General features: G+C 38.6%; 1 protein-coding gene across 2 annotated transcripts in view; it reads left to right on the forward strand.

Moving 5' to 3' along the window:
• Positions 1–2,847: 2,847 nt before the first annotated feature.
• Positions 2,848–16,240, forward strand: part of adgrl1a (adhesion G protein-coupled receptor L1a) — a 149,076-nt gene continuing 135,683 nt past the window's right edge. For both annotated transcript variants that reach the window (XM_026215329.1, XM_026215336.1), the window contains exon 1: positions 2,848–3,774. The gene's annotated coding sequence lies outside the window, so the exon portion shown is untranslated. The remainder of the gene's footprint in view (positions 3,775–16,240) is intronic.

Consider the following 16,240-nt stretch of genomic DNA (forward strand, 5'->3'; position numbering starts at 1 on the left):
TTTCTTGGGTCTTCCTTTTCTCAAGCAGTCACATTTGTCCCTGAAATGAGCTCTCACCATGAGGAGGATGTAGCTCGTCTGAATCAGCATACCGAATCTAATGAAGTCTTTGCATTAAAGTGGAGAAAAACATGACATGTAGAGAGCTCTTCTCTTAGTTTGGCAGTCATCGCTGTGTTCTTTTACTATGGCGCACAAAAAAGAAGAAGAAAAAAAAAGAAAAGTTGAAGCTTGGAATCTCTTCAGGTTTTTCAATGACCTTTGTAGTTTGAGATTTTTGTTCTAGTTTGCTGAGTAAAGAGAAATGCATGTGTGAATTTGTCATTTGCAAGTGGTGGTTAGATCTTTTTCAAATCCCTTATACAAAGTATTAAACTTTTTGTATTGGGCATGAGTATTAAACACATCTTGCTATGGATATGAATGATACCTCAGATGCACAGATATGACAGACAAGCTGATCCTTCTTTGCACGGTATGGCTGATGATAAATGGCCGATATTGGAATTCTATATTAAGGCATATTTTCAAAGCCAAGTTAAGGATGCTTTGTGTCTGCAAAATTTAATGTAAAGATGTAATGCCGCATAAAGGCCAGACTAAATGTTGCCTGCTGTCACCCACCTCAGCCCCAAAGTATACAGTTGTAATTGCTGTGTAAATGCATTCATGACACTTCTTTAAAAAGTAAATTTGTAATAATGGGCTAACAAATAAAAGAGTAAAAACATTTATTTTTAAATGGTGAATTAAATACACTAAAATAAAAACTGTTAGTGCTACAAGAGAATTTAGACAGTACAGAATTAGTATGTACTGTATGTTGCACTATGTTACTTTTCCATTGTTATTCTTTTTTTAAATGCGTTATAAATGTGTTTGTTGTGCTCGCAACTTTTGCAGGGTGTCATACATGACAACATTCTAAAAACACAGCGCTCAAGATAAAATACTGTAAACTTAATAAAAAGTTAAGGGCTAATTATATATATATATATATATATATATATATATATATATATATATATATATATATATATATATATATATATATATATATATATATATATATATATATTATATTATCATTTCCATCATCATGTTCACATAGTACTATTTAAGATAAATACATTTTTATATAGAAATTATATTTCTAATTTCTACATTTTCTATGACTAGTTTTTTATGTTGAGGAAGATATTTATGGTTGTGTGTAGAGATGACCACCAAACTCTGATCATTCAGCATTTTACCTCTGTCAGGTTTGTGGTTTGTATTTTTATCTGGTAAACATACCCATTTAGGTTGCACTTTTCACAGTTGAAATCTGGAGGCTATGACTGGGCGAATCACAGCATTTGACGTTTTAACCAATTTCAGTAAATTCACTTAGTCTATTGGTTAGAAAACTGTTTTTCAACAGATTTTGGAGCCTACTCTTCAGGAACAGCAGGGTGGCAAGGTCACAGACATATAAACATGACTGGACGATGCAGCTGAGAGTTCAGTTTTAGATTGCAAAAAATGTGAGCATAATATAGATGTTATGTTTTTATCTAAAGAATACTATAGGATGTTTCTACTTCCCTATAATATCTCCTACCTTCTCTCTCTCTATCTCCATATTCCTAGTGATAGATGATTACACACACCATGTACATTAAAGTTCTGACTTAGTTTGTAACCATATTTGCTGGTGGAACAAAAACATATAAAGTAACTGGTGATATGTTGACTAAAATATACAATATTATACAATATACAGTATTACTGTAACATACTGAACTGTTTTTACAAAAATATCAGCAGGGCTGTGATTACCTGTAGTGATACTATATTGATAATCTAAACAACACCAGTCTTGTTTGTGGGACATTAGTTGAATACATAAACTAAAAATACATATGAGTGTGTCCCTATAGGAAATTGGGATGGCAAGTTGTAATAGGAAGCAGAGGACATTCGATCCTCATAGATTATCTGAGAAAATCAAAAGTCTGAGCACATATTGATGCTCTCTTGTCAGGGGAAATGGTTCATTGCTATGTATGTGGTAATAAAAGGAAAATGTAGGCTATCCTGTTGACTTTGAGCCAGTTTTCTCTGATTTGACAGTTAATGTGATCATGACTGCCCTTCAAATAGAGCACTAACCAAATCCCTTAAGGTCAACACTGAATCTTAACGAAACAGCCTGTCACAGAGGACACTGGCATAGGCCAACTGTAATTGGTATGCAGCCTATATATATATATATATATATATATATATATATATATATATATATATAACTAATACCTTTGTGGGAATTAAATTTTAAAAATAGATTTAATCATAAGTCTTTATTGACCACATTACTGTACATCTCTCAGTAATGAGTAGACTAGTGACTCTTGATTAAAATTGATTTCAAAAAGATAATGTAGCACTTTACAGACTCCGTGCTACATGCATAATTAATTACATCAATACTAATGTGTAGTAGACCTAATTATTGCATTGTGATCCCTATTTTAAAGTTTGTGTTAATAAATATCGACCCACATGCACAGGTCATAGCAGTTTAACAGTTATAGTTAAGCGTCAGCTAAAAGTCACAAATATACATTTTGTGAGGGGAAAAAAAGTCCAATAATAATTACCATTATTATAATAATTTGGTAGATGTTAGTCTATCTGTCTAGACTTGAGGATTATAATTATCACCTGTAATAAACCACTCCCCCGAGACATGCACCGCCCATCTAATATACGCTCAATGTGTCATAACCCCGCCCCCGCGCATACCACGCCCCTTTAATACACCCCTAAACCGTGAAAGCCCAACTGAGAGGCATCCCACACGGAGCCGTCTGAATAATCACACGATTTCACCCCACCACACATTCTGGACAGCGGACATCAAGGCATTTGTCGGAAGAGTCAGAAGACCTTCATATTCATAACAGCTACATTCATTATTGATTTAATTATAGCAGCCTTTTTTATCTGCATATAAGCAAGTCCTTATTTATTTACCAGATCCGAGGTTGAATCAATCAATGAATCAGACATTGAGAATAATATATGGTTATTTGGCGCACGGTCAGGCAAGGTGCAAATGAATAAACCTGGATATGGTATAGTCATTTTAATTTAGATTGGGTTCAGCTAAGAAGTCAGTCGGTGTGCGGTGTGAGAGAGATACAACACAACGACGTTACGCTTCTCCAGACGGAGGGAGACAGAGCTACTGCTGGTTTCGAGGCGGGAGGACACACATGGGTCGACACTACAACCTTTCATTTTTGTTCCAATGTGTGTGTTAAATACGACAAGGAATCCGAACACTTACTGGCTGTCCTGCGTCCACTCCTGACATGTCTGCGCTTCTGTGTTTTCCTTGGATTTGGGGAGACGTTTCGCGTTATGTTCAGTGCTGAAAAAAGGACTGCGGACGATATTTTATTCGCTCATCGGCGTCTCGTGTGGACTTATTAGTATTATCACCAGTGAGTGGCTTGTCAAACATCGCACGACAATGCAAGTTGTTTTGTTATGATTTTGCGAGTGCGGTCATTTGAATATTAACTTAACATGTCGGATTGTTTTTCGGCGTTTTGCACGTCTTTATCACGAATTTTCTCCCTCCGTTAATTCTATGGACTGCTCCATTCGGGCTATTTGTTTTTGATCTGCATGCATCCGGACGAAGAAGGAGGAACCGACAGATAAACGACAGAAGGACTGAAGAATGAACGAGATTCACTGAAGAACAGGAGGAAACGCAGTAAGGTATGGAGCCGAGGGTTTTATTTTTATTTTTTATGATGGTTTGGAAATGCTGCAGGAGGAATCAGTACGGACTTCTCTTTCACATCTGGCATGTAACGAGGCTTATTTATTATTGTTTTATTGATATTTTATGCTTATGGACATGTACCACGCGCGCTCCTGATGCGTCAGACACAAATACTCGCTCGCGCGTAATGATAGATGCGCGCGGGTCATTTATATCCCACAAACTGTCAAATCTGACACTTTGATTCAACCATATATTAACCTTTAGAGTTAATTAATAACCCACATGCTTGCAAACGGAGCAAACACTTTGTTAAGTATCTATACATATGTATATTTGTGAATTAGCCAACATTTTGAGATGATTGACGTTATTGTGTTTTGTTTGTAGTAAGAAATCTGGTTAAAATATCGGAGCAGGACACTTAAGAGTAATAATGCACATTTTACCAACCTAATAAACGCTGACAAAATAAGTTATGCAGTTTTATTTGAGCTAACCCTTATTTAAATGGACGTAATGAGATATCAACAGAGAATCAGAAAGAGCACTGCTTCTGAAACCTCTATCATATCTACCATCTATATCACATTTCTCTCTTAAAACAAAACAACTGCACGTTTTACTATTAATATCTCATTGTATGTTAAAGACCTGTAAGAAAAATTGAATAAGAGCACTCTAGTGTTACATGGGATATAAAATCATCTAGTGCTCGACCTTTGCATGTCTTGAATGCACAGGCCTATATGTGAGCAGTAATATAAGCATTAATGTCACTTTATTCACACACATTAAGGTAAATCATAAGCATCTCTAAGACACTAAAATATTAAAGAGTCTAGTCTTTGCAGAAGAGCACATTGCTTCCTGCTGAGAGGAAAAGTGAATGGCTGGGTGACATTTAGGTAAATGGACATGACTGGACCAAAGTTGAATCTCCTCAAAGCAGCGGGGTCCATTTTAAACGTCACGCCTCGGTGCGAGCAGAAGCCTCTTGATGTTGGTTTAGGTCTGAAATGCCAGTGCTCCGCTTCAGGACTGGTTCAATGCCAAACACTCTCTCCGAACAGAACGAAGGATTTATGCGTCTCTGTCCGAGTGTCAGAACAATTATTCTAAGCTCCGAGCAGATGAATTATAGTCAAGCATTAGCACAGTATTAATGATAGCTCCCATTTTTATATTGTGGCAGTAATCATTGGAGAAATTTATTTGAGTCACTTCTCCTTTGCTTTTGCCAAAGTGGCCAGTGCTCAGCATTTCCTGTGTATGATGAAAAGGATTTGATAGATTGGCCGCATCTGTGTCATCTTTATTTTGCCAGAGCTTTCACGGCAATGGTCTGGACTTGACATATGGATCCACATAGTGATTCAGTCAGAGCAACATTATTGTCAGATGCATGATTTGTTAGACCATTTTACCGTGCCTTGAAACAACGTCTGTGATGGTCAAGCTTCCAACGATGAGTTTATTTCCCGCACAGTCTAAAAGAAGAGAACAGGAAGGAAAGGACACAGTAAATTGTTTATGGCAGGAGGGGGGGGGGGGTCAAATTTTGTAGTGATATATTTATATTTTTTTATTATATTTATAATATTTATATTTCTATATATATTATAGTGCAATCACTGTAAAATTATTTCAAAAACATTTGCTGATTAATAGCAATAACATTTTATTTATTTATTTGTTTATTTTTGGTAAATAATGAATTTGTCTGTTTTGTGGAAGTGTGCATTACAGCATGTTTGGGCAACAAACAAAGACAACAACAGCAAGGTTCAAATTATTTTTATTCAGTGGCGAAGCTTGTTCTGGGTGCTTTCCACTAAAAACAGTTTGACATTTCCCTGTATTGTCTTTGGTATATCTTTGAACAAAGAAAAAATGGTGAGAACTGGTAGGACATTGTCCTAGTTTGACCTTCTGGTTAAAAAGTTATGGAGAGAGCTTGTTCACAGCATTTAACTCTCCTTTGAATCCCACCGTCTCTTAGTTTTCTATCCTCCTCAAGTGCACTTAGCTGCATTAAGCAAAGGTGTGTGCAGATGGTCCAGACCAGCTGCTGAAAGGACATATAATTTTCATTTTCTCTTGTTCAGTGCTCCAGAGTCTCATGGGTACACAAGGCCTTTGCTTTTTCTGTTACTGTTTTTTTTTCTCCTTTTCAGAACATATTCAGACCCATGTCTCCTTCTGTTCTCTTCCTTTCTCTCTGTCTGTTTCTCTGTATCTCTCGCTGTCCGGGCCCCCACTGGGTTATGGTATTGTTATGCTGTCAATCATCCAGTAGTGTAAGATTTTTCAGCTTGTAGCTTCCTGTAAAGCCCATTCAGAGGGAGTGTTCTCTGAGGTCCACATAGACACTGCAGCATCCTAGGCTTTGATTTGAAAAAGTAGCTAAAGCAAACATGAATAAATCATGATTTTAATGCAAAATATTTTTACCATTGTATATTTATATTTGTACTTTTGCTAAAGTTTTAAAATAACACTTTTTTTACAGAGTCTTTGTTATATTACATGTTCTTACTATAGTAAATCATGCATGATTACATGCAGTAAACCTAAACCAAATGCTTATCCTAACACTAACCTTGTTAAGTACGTTATTACTCAGTACTTAAATGTATAATTACACCGAAACAAGGACACCATAAAAAAAATTGTAATCACCTTTACCTATGGATAAAGTATTTATATGTTTATAAAATTTACATAGACTACACACACACACACACACACACACACACACACACACGCACACGCACACACACACACACACACACACACACACACATATATATACACACACACACACACACAAACACACACACATATATATATATATATATATATATATATATATATATTATAAACAGAATTATGCAAAATACTACTTTTATAGTAATATAGTAAACTAATATAGTAAACTATTTACTCTTGTAAATTTTACAACAATTTTATATATTTAAAATATTTCAATGAAATGCAACAGTTTTTTTTATTAGTAACAAAAAAGGAAAAAAAAAAACAGTTTGGTAACAGTTTATTTGAATATGACAGTTATATAATTTATATCTACTTACTACAGTAATAACAATACATTTTCTATAATTACGAATAACTAAACTATACCAAAGCTTAACCCTTTAACCGTTACCATATATAATATAAAGTACATGAAATTCATTAATAATACTCGTTGTATATTTGTGTAATTACACTGTAACAACATAACCTTTAAAATACAATGTGAGCACATGTTGGTAAGCTTTGTATAGCAGAAATCTATGCAATGGTGTTTTTTTTTTTATATTTTGGGGGATTTTTGTAGTTGTTTGAAGCGAAAACAATTTATTAAGGTATACCTATTTAATTGAGCCCCAAATCCAGCATCAAAATAGTTTTGGTGCAAAAGATTGTTTGCAAATATTTTATATGTCTGTTTAGTCATAACAGCCTTTCTTCTGTTAGTTCATTATGTGCTGACAGTCATTGCATTATGAGACTGCTCATTACTGAATAAATGGGCTTTTTGCAACTCACTGTGGGAGACAGAGCGCAATATAGAACGGGGTGTGTGTGTTTTGATGCTGTCGCAACTGTCTCAGTTGTTGTGAGAAGGCACAAAAGCAGCAGGAACTGGACGTCCCTTTTGAGGCTGTGCCTGAGTCGCGGCCTTTGTGTCTCGAAGTGCTGTTCTGGATGTGTGGATGAATGCAGCAGCCTGTAACTGCAGGCACCAGGCATCAAGGCTTTTGTGCGAGTCTCAGAGAGCACGGTCAAAAAAAAAAAAAAAAAAACTACATCTGGAACCAGGGAAGGAGGAGTGTGCGCAGCGTCCCCTCCGTACGCCACAGATCAGGAACCGTCGGAGTGATCATGGAGCACAATGGAATGTCTTGATCAACAAGTGCATATGAATAGAAAAATCAATGAAAGCTCTTTTTCATAAATTGAGTGCATGTTAAATTAGCCCGAATGGGTCCGTCTGGACAGATAGCGGATTGTTTGGCTGCTGTCTTTGGATCATGTCTATCGACTCGAAGAGGGGGACGGGTTGCGTCAGTTTACAGCTGTGAAAGGCTAAGATAAAGCCCAATCAATGAAGCGCTGAGATATGGGTGCAATTTACTTGGGGTTCTGCTGTCAAAAGTGGCTCTGCCAGCTAATGCTTTTCAAAATGGCTTCACACCCACGTCTGTCGCCAACACAATAACACTGTTTGATTGCTTAATTTCACAATCCATCCAGGCCAAGACATTCCCCAATTAAAAGTGTCTTTTGCCACTTCTGAGGAGCAGTCCAAAACTGCTCTGGTTATCCAACATATTTAACAAGACAACAAGGATGCTCCTGCAGTGGTACTTTTTTCCCAGTTAGGATGCCGTTTGATGCCAATTTAGCAGCTAAAGGGAAAGCCAGAATCATTTCACTGATCGTCACATAAAAAAGGGTGTTGCCATCTGCCGCCGGCTGAACAACCAACTATAGCTCATAATTGTGCATTCTGTGTGGGAAGTTATGAAACGGCACTGTGTATAATGCGCGTGCGAGCAGTACAGAGCTATACTAATCCACTTCTGCCTCGTCCTCATACAAATTTGTGTGTGAAATTCCACGGTGATTTGGTTTGAGTGAAATTCCTTGAAAACGTTCATTTGAAAGCGAAATGGAAGAACTCGCTCGGCGGGATATGAAATGTCAGTCATGCATCATTCTGTTCACATCCCGTCAGTCAGCTCCCTGCGTGAGCGCCAGCCGGGAGAGGGAAGTCAAGCTGAAAGGAGTTGTGCAGGTGATGGAGGGAGCAGGAAAGAGTGTCGAATATAATAGCTTACAGACCTTAATAATGATAATAGCTCACAGACATTCAACAGAGCTCTAAGATATACTTAATAGTCGTCTTCCTTCTGAATATTTATGCCGTGTGTGCTTCTAACCTGCTATATTTTGGGAGAAATTGCTAAATCTGTCTATAGAAGTCAGCAAAATCTTGACTTACTTGGCTAAGTAGACTGTCAAGGCTCTCAGCTAGCTGGTCACTGGTATGTCCTGAAAAGATTTGTGGTCAGCTGAGAAAAATTTTTTTTGGGTGAAATTTGTTGGTTTCTAAGGTGACGTTTTCCTTATTCTGCATATAAAAATATCTTGCACATACCGCATATTTCACTCAAACAAGTTTCGCCATCATGCAGTGATAGAACTGGCCTGATCAGTGCGGATCAATAGGAATGATAAGTGTGGTATTTTGTTATACATGGTCATTTGTTAGCATGTTCTCCCAGCAGAATTTAGGTATGTTGGGGGTCGTGTGTATTGGTTTGCGTGTGTGTGATTGTCAGGGAGTTTTCTGAGCCGAGGGAGGAGGCACCACAGCTAACCAGCCAGGGACTAAAGGCAGCTGTTTGTTTGCCTGTTTGCAGAAAGAGGGAAGAAGGGGGGCAGGAGGGAGCCCTTGGAAAGAGAAGTGGAAGGGCAGTGTGGAAAAAAAGAAAAAGAAAACAAGAGGCTCTGTCAAAACACAGCAGGGAGAAAAAAAAGAGAGCAGAGGAAGAATAATTCACATCCAAAAGTTGGAGAGAAAGAGCAAAATGTGATCTGTCTTTCACGGACACGCACTCTTAAGATGGACTCATTAGGGTAAGACTGACTCTGTACCATCATTGGCTTCGGTGCGATACCAGCTCAGTGATGCATCAATATGTAAATGGAACTTGGTTTTCGTTGATTAATCATAACCAATGTTGCCTGCATAATCAATGTTGCAGAAATTTTACATTTACAGTACAGTATGTGGTCATTTTAGGCTTCTCATAATTTTTAAACAACCTTTCGTTGTAAATGATGGGTTCATTGTTTAATTACTGACATTCTCTCTATTTTTTTTTTACTTGACATAGCTATAACATTAATGTTGCAAGATGCTGGAAATACAGTGAGATATCCATCTGGTGCTTGTTTACAAACACTAAAAATTAAAAAAAGAGCACATATGGAACCAATGAACATGTTCTGGGTGAACAGCCCCTTTGGGCCGTCAGTCATAATTCACAGTCTGACGGCACAAAGATGATTCAAAGTCTTTATTGAACATTCTTAATTCCGACAGCACAGAGAGAATCAGACGCTAATAGTCATGAGCATACTGAAGTCAGAGAGATGCTTCTAGGGAAAACAAGGAGGTTTGGCCTACGAGTGAAGCTGCAGATATAAACAGAATAACTAAGTTACTCAAAATATACTAGAAATTAGGCAAAATAATACTTTTTGGACTTTGTTCAAATGGACACATAACAATGCGAATAACGACACAGCCATAGACATCTCTACAAGAGCTTCCTTCTTTCAAAGTGTGCCATTTTCCCCTCAATTGTAGAGACTCATCATATGTTGATTATTGGTGTAATTATAATTGATTATTAAATATAAACAAATATGCATTTGGATTTTCAGTCTCATGTATTATTATTAGATCACTAAATGTAAACTTCATTTTCACATTTCTTATAAAAAAAATAAAAATAAATTGTTATTATATATTTTAACTGTACTTGTTGCTCTAAAATTACAACTTAACACAGAAACTTTCCGTGCCACCGTTTAATGGTGGTATTTGAAGTAAAACCCAAAAGTAATCACAACTTGGATTATTTAGTCATTCTAACTATGATTTCTATGAAACAAACTGCAGTATTTGCTAGAAAACGGTTGCCTGGAAACATTTCTAAAAGCTATAAGTGCAGCTGCAATTGTTTCATTACAAATGATGCAGATCTCCTCACTCCGTCCTCTAATAGATTATCCAGTATGTGACATTTCCATCAGTTAGTCACACTATTTCAGAGCCGGTATGGGACTGCTAAGAGCATCTAAGCTAAACACAACACTGAACCGAATGTGATTGAAAACTCGGTAACATCCCCACTAGAGCACATCACTTTACAATAAAACAAATGTGCCTGCACTTCTGTCACATCTGTCTAGTACTGTATACTCATCATAAATAGAGCAAAAAATGTTCAGTGCACAGTCGAGCGACAGTAGAAATGCACATGCAATGGTTGAAACATCTGGGCAGCTAATGGCAGCAGATCATGTGATTCACTGAGTTGATTCAAGATTCATCACGTACACGATTATATAGAGCATATATAACCAGCAGTGAAATTTGTGTGATAAAGTGTTGACATTGGATTGCAACAGCATGTAAACTGCATGAATATTAGTCCTGTGCGTGCACTGGAGGGCACTGTTATGGTCATGTGGATTTTGAATGGGTCAGCAGGTACTTTGCTGAAGGGGCCACTCTGTGCATTGATTGGACAGCGCACTCATTATGGGATGTTCTGCCATCAAGACATGCTATCTTATTAATCGCAACCTATGATACTAGCATTACATTTAACAGAAGCATATTTGGAACAAACAAGGTGGTGTATTTATAAAAACACACTTTTTTGGGGGGGGGGGGGGGGGGGTGAATGATTAAAGATGTTTACTCTAAAAGGATCATTCAATTTCTTCAGCAATAAGTAACTATTTTTATGCACATTAGCTGAAAATGTACCCAATCTTAGCCCATCCAAGATGTATCTGAGTTTGTTTCTTCATTGAAACAGATTTGGGGTAATTGAGGATCCTCTGGAGTGAATGGGTGCCATCAGAATGAGAGTCCAAACGGATGATCTTGGATGGCCTGAGGGTGAAACAATTTTAAGCAGATTGTTTGAGTGAACTATTTCTTTAATAAAATGTTCCTTAGCAATGCAACAGAAGTATGGAAACTGTTTGAACCATACCACCATTTCTACAGATTCCCACTGATGCTCTTCCTTCTTTGGTGTTCATACAATAGCAGCAAACATTCTAAACAGACCAAGATAGCATGTCCTGATGGCAGAACATCCCATAATGAGTGTGCCGTCCAATCAATGCGCAGTGCGGCCCCTTCAGCAAAGTACCTGCTGACCTAGGCAAAATCCACATGACCATAACTGTGCCCTCCAGTGCATGCACATGACTAATATTAATGCAGTTTACATGCTGTTGCAATCCAATGTCAACTCTGTATCTGTTCTTTGACTCCCGGCTGATGTGCTATTAGACATTATAGATGCTGTTGACCTCATTATAACCAGTGCAAACCACTGTATTTAATGACCTGGCAGAGATGAGACTTTTATGGCCCATTGTAGGAGCCATGGATAGTGTGTTATTGCGCATATGAATGTTGTCTCCTAGCTAAAGGACGTGTGTGTATATGCAATTTTTTTGAAGTTCTAGCTTTCTAATTATTTGCTTTATACTACTATTACAAATAAATTAAAACAACTATTTTGATAGATTATATATATATATATATATATATATATATATATATATATATATATATATATATATATATATATATATATGTTTTGAAGTATTAAATTATATTTTACAATAATTATTTAATTTACAATTTTATATTTATTTTTATATATATTTATAATTACAGTTGTTGTTTTTTTCATCGAACTAGTGGTGTTGGGTTGATAGGGGGCGCTGGCAAATTATGCAATTAATGGCAGTTGTTAGAGGACCTTAAAATTCTGATTACATGCAAACAAATCAACGAATGACATGGTCTTCCTATTAAAAATAATATATATACAGTTTTCTGTGGCTTTTAATCATTCTCATGCCCAGTCATGGTCTCGGCTGGCACTCAGGTGCATATAAAAACCTTGGCATTTAAGTACCTCTGAATTTTTTAATGAAATGAATAATCCTTCTTTTACCATGGATTCTTGTTTTTGCACTGGCTTGATTTCTTCCGAAGATTGCTTATGTTGATCGACTGAATGAATGTAGTTTCAGCTTAAACAGAGGGTCATGCGGCTATGCAGAGCTCGACGTGGTGATGAACTCTAATGCTTAGAAGGTACAATATTGATTGGGGTATCGACACTCTTTATTTTGTTATTTGTCTGAGAAGGGATTGATTCTTTGAGCGTTCTCGTGTGTAGGTGGGTGTGCGCATGTAAATGAGTGTGTAGGTGTGTGTTTGTGCCAGCCTTGATTGGTGATTGCATCTGTTAAACACTGCAATCTTTTCTATTTTAGAGGCAACCAATTTAGAAAAAAGGCACCATCACACTTGTATAATCACCCTCCACTAAACTGCAAACACACATACGTGCATATGCTCGGGCACAAGTCAAAAGGCATGATTTCTCTCACACAGTCACTCATGCTCAGAAATTTTGCTGTAAAATGGACTGACACATGAGTCACTGATGCTAGTCCCGTATAGGGAGCTCTGTCAGACTGCCACGTCTCTGAGTGGGACAGGAAACCCAGTTGTGGAACTAATTAGCTTTGCTTAACTGAGGATGGATATGGATTGCTCCTGACAGCTGTCTGCTCTCATTCATTTGTGGAAGAGACACATTTGTTTGGAGATGCTTGTTTTCTCTTTCGCTGCTTAGAACACAGTGAGAGTCCTTTTACAGAGTCTGGGCCACTGTGTATGGAATTCTGAATTAACGCTTCGGTTGGGTCCCCGGTGATGTGCAGGCCATTCGACAAGGTCAGCAGTTTGGGGGCATGTCTGTTCTTTACGATTCATTCTCACACTCCTAACCCAATCCACTCGCAGTCACCTTTCCTTTCGGCCACATGCACACCTGCATGTGAAGGTGCAAGTGCCTGTCTTTGCACCTGTGCTGCATTGTGCAACATCAATGCAGCGGTGCATAGACCCACCCAGCATGTGTTCTTAGATTCTTCTTCCTCTGCACTTAAACGTCCTTGTGTATAAATAGCAATAAACCTGACCCTCATGCACCCAGATATCGAGCCTTTTTCAGGGAAGTAAGCTTTTGTGCTGAATCCCTCGCTGGCGGGGAAGGGGGAGGAGGAGGAGGGTATAGCGGAGGCAGATTCCAGCTGCACCAGGGCTTGATGGGATTTATGACCCATCCTGAGCTTTTCCCTCCACTGGCACATTTCCCATTGGCTAGAATTAACAAGCAAGGGAAAGGAAAAACAAACAGATTACAGTGGAACAAACCTAGGAGGTAATAAGCATGTCGGGACATGCAAAGCTCGCTGTTCATGCTCGGGCAGATGGGGGAGGGTGGAAGAAGGCCCGCTGGCATAGCTGAACCTATCTCCACCCCTTTTGCATTCTCTATTCTCCTTTGTTTCATCTCTGTCCTGTACTTTTCTCACTCTATCCCTTCATCCGGTGTTTCACGTGTGCAGTGGGAGACAGATGGGCGGATGATGGATCTGACATGATCGACAGCAGGCTGATGGATGGGCGCCGGGCTGATACGGGATTAATGTGGCCACGGCCACCCAACAGAGGGCTTGCTGATAGATAGATAAAACAGACGAACAGATAAACAAGAGAGCACTAATCCACGACCCTTTGATGGACAGAAAATCAAAGGCAAGGGAAGGAGTGGCGATGGCAAGGTGGATCTTTGTAGTCGAATGCAGCTCGGACAGATAACAGACAGTGGAAAGAGGTGAGAAGTGGATATGAGAGACAGAGGAAGAGTGGGAGACTTGGAGGTGGAGGTGTTCGATGTGTTTGATGGACCATGAGTTCATGTCTTTGGGTGGAGGCAAATGCGCAGACCACCGGGGGTCAAATGCTGTTGACTTTCAACCCTCAGTTGTGCATTTACTGCAGTTAAATGTGGACTGTATCTATTGGGAACCAGAGAGTCAAGATTTGACTAGTTAGTATGGTCAGGCTAGCCCTTGTTTGTAGATGTTAACTTCAGAGCTCAGCATATCCACAAGTCAGTGGTTTGGGATGGATTTTAAGTCATGTTGGTTGAACGCCAATTGACACAGGTTTTTATCAATATCAATAATATTGTTACAAAATATTTATTCATTTTATTTTTCAGCAAACTCCAACACACTATCAAGGTGCTGAAAATTTTCTTGGGCTTAATCCAGATGTTTCAATAGGAATCCACATGGTTTAGAATGTCATATGAGGGCGAAAGAGTTCCCCCACATATTTCACAGTGGCCACAATTTGATCGTGTGAATTAGCCTGTTGACCAACAGAAAGTTACTTGGTTTGAAAATGAATTCTGCATGACCACTATACTACTGACATTAGACCTTTATTTGCCAACTAAATTTTGCCTAAATCTAGCTAAAGTCACCTCAACTCCTCTGGAGATCCTGGACCTGATTTTGAAATCCACTGATAAATTTGAGATGAATAAAAATGTTAACGCAGATCTTTCTCCAGGTTTTTAGAGGAAGTCAGTAGTTGGAGCGCAGGTGAGGCCACAGGGAATGATGTCAGTATTGGACATGCATGTCGGATGTAGGAAGCACAGCGGCAGTGGACAGGAAAGAGCTGTGCAAGGGTTAAAGGCAAGAGGAAGCTGTCTCCAGAATGATATTGAGCGATAAGCTTTCTCTCACTTCCTCAGTTGCAGGGGACCCCAGAGGTGCCACAATCGATCTCCGTTTGCTTAGAACCCACTACCGTGTCACCCAACAAGCACACACACCAAACCGGCCAACAAGCTTTTAGCTTTTATTTATCTGCCCTCTGATTTTGGCTGAATGAATGACAACCTGATTAACACTTAAAGGTCCTCGTAAATCTTTCATTAGATTGGAGAGAGCCGCACACATGCAGAGCTTCGGTGTGGGGTTACGGAGCAGTAGCGAGGCAGTAAGGTGAATGATTGTGTCGATTAACGAGATGGCGGGACAGAGAATGCCCGTTTTAAAGAGTACGAGCGAACGAGGGAAGGACAGAGGGAGACAAATGAATGAGCGAGCGGGAAAGCAAAGGGAGAGCAAGTGGGCGAGTAATGGAGGTTAGTGATGGGAGTGTTGACAGGGAGTGTCAGCCCTAACCACAATGACCCGGCGAAGGCCTGCGCATGCAAAATTGGGTGAATTTGAGTGTGAGGCCAAACGTGAAGTGCATGTGAAATGAGACATGAATTCGAAGTAAGATGTGAAGGGAATGGAAATCAGGGGACCAAAAGAGTGGGATGTTTTGCAGAATGTCTTTTTTTTGTCCTTTGCAACCCCATCTGCTTTTAAGGATGCCTTATGAAGGCACAGACAATGATGTATAGATATTGATTGCTTTAAAATTAGGCACTATTTGTGTCACTGTGACACTGTTTTCTGAGTATGTTTTACTCATGAGTTGTGAGAAAGTGTCATGACTTAAATACAAAATGTTTCATAAGATTCACCCCTTGTTAGATAAAATGGGAAAAAGTGTAAGAGAAAATACAGTGGAAGGCTTGGTGCAAAATTAAGGTGCATATTAAACTCCTAAAAAAAATCCAAATGTTAATATTTTGATCAGAATACTTACAGCGCGCCCTAAGTGGGACCCTTTTTGAAGCAGATTGAGTATTTATTCTCAGTGGGGAAAAGACTCAGTCTCTGCCAGTCCTCTAT

The sequence above is a fragment of the Carassius auratus genome, chromosome 3 (assembly GCF_003368295.1).
Source record: "Carassius auratus strain Wakin chromosome 3, ASM336829v1, whole genome shotgun sequence".
NCBI lineage: Eukaryota > Metazoa > Chordata > Actinopteri > Cypriniformes > Cyprinidae > Carassius > Carassius auratus.